Source organism: Triticum dicoccoides, chromosome 3A (assembly GCF_002162155.2).
Source record: "Triticum dicoccoides isolate Atlit2015 ecotype Zavitan chromosome 3A, WEW_v2.0, whole genome shotgun sequence".
Taxonomy (NCBI): domain Eukaryota; kingdom Viridiplantae; phylum Streptophyta; class Magnoliopsida; order Poales; family Poaceae; genus Triticum; species Triticum dicoccoides.
In genome coordinates, this window is record NC_041384.1 from 582,208,620 (window position 1) to 582,213,956 (window position 5,337).

Sequence of the window (5,337 nt, forward strand, 5' to 3'; positions counted from 1 at the left end):
AAACGTTTAACACCCACACCCGAAAAGATGTAGAAAGGGACACCAGAGGACATAGGAGCGCCGGAATGCAAAACGGACAATGGGGAAAATGCTCGGATGCATGAGACGAACACGTATGCAAATGCGATGCACATGATGACATGATATGAGATGCATGACAAAGACAGAAGCACATGGAGACAAAAATCCGACAACGAGGAAATATCATAACTTAGTGCCGGAAATGGCAAGAGTTGGAATACAAATATGGCAAGTTACATACGGGGTGTTACAACACTCCACCACTACGAAAGGATCTCGTCCCGAGATCTAGGACTGGAAAAACTCTGGATACTCAGAACGGAGGTGATCCTCGCGTTCCCAGGTGGCTTCACGTCGGAATGATGTGACCACTTGACTTTCAGGAATTTGATAGACCTGTTGCGAGTCTTGCGCTCAGTTTCTTCAAGAATAGCAACTGGGTGCTCATGATAAGACATGTCTTCTTGGAGATCAATCTCTTCGAAGTTGATGGTGCTGTCAGGAGTCTTGAAACACTTGCGGAGTTGAGACACGTGAAACACGTCGTGCACGTTTGCAAAGTTGGAGGGAAGCTCAAGTTGATAGGCGAGATCGCCTCTTTTGCTGATGATCTTGAAAGGACCCACATATCTAGGAGCAAGCTTCCCTTTGATACCCAAGCGACGAGTACCTTTCATTGGAGAGACGCGGAGGTAGACATGGTCTCCGATCTCGAAAGCCAAGTCACGATGTTTGCTATCATAGTAACTCTTCTGGCGCGATTGCGCGGCTTTGAGATTTTCACGAATGACTTTGCACATTTCTTCTGCCTCTATGATCAAGTCATTTCCAAGAAGTTGGCGATCACCAGTCTCTGACCAGTTAAGAGGAGTACGACACTTCCTGCCATAGAGAATCTTGAATGGGGCCTTGGTCGAACTCGCTTGGAAGTTGTTGTTGTAGGAGAACTCGGCATATGGAAGACAATCTTCCCACTTCATACCGAAAGAGATGACACATGCCCTGAGCATATCTTCAAGAATCTGATTTACTCGCTCGACTTGGCCACTGGTTTGAGGATGAAAGGCTGTGCTAAAACGAATGTTGGTGCCCATGGCCTTCTGAAAAGAATCCCAGAACTTTGAAGTGAAGATGCTGCCACAATCTGAAGATATCAACAGTGGAATGCCATGCAGAGAGACAATCCTAGAGGTATATAGCTCTGCCAACTGAGCTGCTTTGATAGATTCTTTGATAGGAAGAAAATGAGCCACTTTAGTGAGTTTGTCGATGACAACAAAGATAGCATCATTGCCACGCCCGGACTTTGGAAATCTAGTCACGAAGTCCATCTCAATATGGTCAAACTTCCATTCTGGAATGGCAAGAGGTTGGAGGAGACCAGCTGGTCGTTGGTGTTCTGCGTTCACTCTTCTGCAGACATCACATTCGTTCACGAACTAAGCAATCTCGCGCTTCATATGAGTCCACCAATACGACTGCTTGAGGTTCTGGTACATCTTTGTACTTCCGGGGTGAATAGAGAGGAGTGAATTGTGAGCCTCGTTCATAATGACTTTATGAAGGTCGCCTTTAGGCACAACAATACGATCCTCTAAGAATAGAGTATCCTTGTCATCAAGACGATAGCACTTGTACTTGGGTTGACTCTTGGCAATCCCAATCTTCACCTTCTTCACCATAGAATCAAGAAGTTGAGACTCACGAATCTGATCTTCCAATGTAGGGGAGACTTGGAGGTTGGCAAGGAATCCTTGAGGAACGACTTGGAGATTGAGTTTGCGGAAAGCTTCACAAAGCTCTGGTTGGTAAGGCTTGAGAATCAAACTGTTGCAGTAAGCCTTCCTGCTCAATGCCTCAGCAATTACATTGGCCTTGCCTGGAGTATATTCAATACTCGGATTATACTCTTGAATCACTTTGACACAACGAGTCTGCCTGAGGTTGAGGTTTGGCTGAGTGAAGATGTACTTGAGACTCTTATGATCAGTGAAGATGTCCACTTTTCTGTAACACTCTCGATGTGACTATATCTCCCACGTGTCGAGGCATGACTTAGAGGCATAATCGCATTGAAGGCATATGTTGCAAGTAAGGCAATCTTCACAACATCCCATGTAATATAATAATAAAAGGGGGGAATATAGTTGGCTTACACTCGCCACATCAATCAAGGTACATAAATAACATTACATCATCCAAACACTCATGGCCCGACTACGGCGCCAAAATAGAAGATAACCCCAACATGCGACACGGTCCCGATCACCCCCAACTGGGCACCACTACTGATCATCAGGAAAGGAAACATAGTAACATTGAGAGTCCTCGTCGAACTCCCACTTGAGCTCGAGTGCGTCACCTGGAGCGGAATCATCAGGCCCTGCATCTGGTGTAATAGTAATCTGTGAGCCACAGGGACTCAGCAATCTCGCACCCTTGCTATCAAGACTATTTAAGCTTATAGGTATGGCAAGGTAAAAATATGTGAAGCTGCAGCAAGCGACTAGCATATATGGTGGCTAACTTATTCGCAAAAGAGAGCAAGAAGAGGAGGCAAGGCGCGAGCGAGAAACTAGAGAGCAACCTGCGCAAACATTACTCCAACACCGTGTCCACTTCCCGGACTCCGCCGAGAAGAGGCCATCACGGTAACACACTCAGTTGATTCATTTTAATTAAATTAAGGTTCAGGTTATCTACAACCGGACATTAACAAATTCCCATCTGCCCATAACCGCGGGCATGGCTTTCGAAAGTTCAATCCCTGCAGGGGAGTCCCAACTTAGCCCATGACAAGCTCTCATGGTCAACGAAGGAATATACCTCCTCCCAAGACGTTCCGATCAGACTCGGTATCTCGGTTCTTCAAGACACTTCAACAGGTTAAAACAAGACCAGCAACACCGCCCGAATGTGCCGAAAAATCCCGATAGGAGCTGCACATATCTCGTTCTCAGGGCACACTCAGATGAGCTCTCCATACAACTAAAACCAAACCTCGAGTTTCCCCGAGGGGGCACTACACAGGACTCTAGTTTGGACCAACACTCAGAGGAGCACTGGCCCAGGGGGGCTAAAATAAGATGACCCTCGGGCTCCGGAAACCCAAGGGAAAAAGAGGCTAGGTGGCAAATGGTAAAACCAAGGTTGGGCATTGCTGGAAAAGCTTTAAACAAGGCGAACTATCAAGGGGTTCCCATTATAACCCAACCACGTAAGGAACACAAAATCAGGGAACAGAACACCGAGCCTTCCACCCTTTACCAAGTATATAGATGCATTAAGATAACAAGATAATATAATGATATCCCAACAAGTAAATAAATGTTCCAACAAGGAACGGCCTCCAATCTTCACCTGCAACTAGCAATGCTATAAGAGGGGCTGAGCAAAGCGGTAACATAGCCAATCAACGGTTTGCTAGGAGAAGGTGGGTTAGAGGTTTAACATGGCAATTTGGGAGTCTTGAAAGCAAGTGGTAGACATCGTAGCATTGGCATAGCAAAAGAGCGAGCAATCTAGCATAGCAAAGATAGTAGTGATTTCGAGGGTATGATCATCTTGCCTGCAAAGTTGTCAGAGTTGACTGGATCCTCAAAAGCAAACTCAACGGGCTCCTCGTTAGCGAACTCGTCTCCCGGCTCTACCCAAACAAGACAAACAAGCAACAAGGACATAATCAACCACGTGCAAGGATCAAACAATATGATGCAATGATGATATGCTATGCAGGATGCGATGCGGGATGCATATGCAAGATTTAACAAGGGATGCATGAACCTGGCCTCAACTTAGGAATCCAAGTGTGCCACTGGAAAGATGAGATGAAATCGCTTGAAAATGATATAAAGAACGCCGGAATCGGAGTTACGGTTTGGAAATGGCAAGCGATTCAAATATGGCACCGGTCTGCGATTTACAGCAAGCAGCCATCTAAATGCAATGAGATGAACATGCTAAAACACTCAAACATGACAAAAAAATACATGGCAGGGATGAATTCAAGATGCTTAACAAAAGTCTAGCACTGAGCTACGGCCAATTCATCCATTAACAGGTTCAAACAAGCATGGCAAAAATGCATATGGCAAACAGATCTCAGACTTAGTGAAATTAACACTTGTCTGAAATTTCAGATCAGGTGGCACTCTTCAGAGCCACGAAACTACATGCTACAGGACCTGAACATGACAAAGTAAAATATGTCATGGAGCTACTCAAAAATCTTAACAAAAGTCCCTTAGTGATCTTGAGCCAAAAGGGATCAGAAAATATACTAACAAGCATGTGAACATAGCAAAAACATAATCAGTTTTCAGACTTAGTGAAAACTGGCACATGCTGAAACATATCTCAAGTAGGCATGTTTACGAGCTCGATGCTCTCACTACGGTGCAAGACATGATAATCTAAGCAAACATCTATCAAGAACACACAAAATGCAAGCTAGAAATGGCAAGAACAATAGCATAGCATGCACGGATCAACTACAACATCATCGGCAAAATTGCAAACAAGTTGACAATATGCCCAGATTCACAAAGTAGCAAAAGTAGAGCTCGATTGACTCAAGCTAAGGTGCTCCATAATTGCAAACAAAGACATGAATGGATAGAGCACTACAAGATTAATAAAACATCCTTACTGATCATCCTCAAAAGAGACACGGATCACTAGGAAACAACATGAACATATGGCAACAAGAGATAAATAGCTCAAGGACTTAGTGGAAATGCTAAGTCCCTGAAATCAGAATTACCAAGTGCCTCACTTGGCAAGCTTGTGCTAGTCACCACACACATCACAAAAATACATGGGTTGTACCTCTGGAAAGATGACAAAACCCTTAACAAAACATATGTAGAGCATCAGGGCATATCATGCACACAATAAACATGGCAAAAATGACAAAAAGCTAAATGGAGCAACAGATCTGACAATAAACTCAAGTAGCCCTCTTCTAACAGAATTTCGGGCATCAAGATGAACTCAAATGAAAATGATGCAATGGAATGAAATGATGTACTCTCTGAGATGAACATTTTGATATGCTATATGCCAAAAACGGAGTTACGGATGCGGAGATACGAGGCTATGAACAGGAGCACATGGATCTGAGATTTGAGGACTTAGGGAAAAAAACAAAGTCAACCTAGGGTTAGCTTGGATCTGGATCTGGCGCACGCCGACCGAGGCAAGTCCGGCGAGCTCGTCAGGGAGGCAGGTCGACGGCTTGCCGGCGAGGAGAGGAGGCAGGGCGGCGGGGCGGCGGACCCGGCCGCGGGGCGGCGAGGCGGCGAGGGAAGGCGGCGG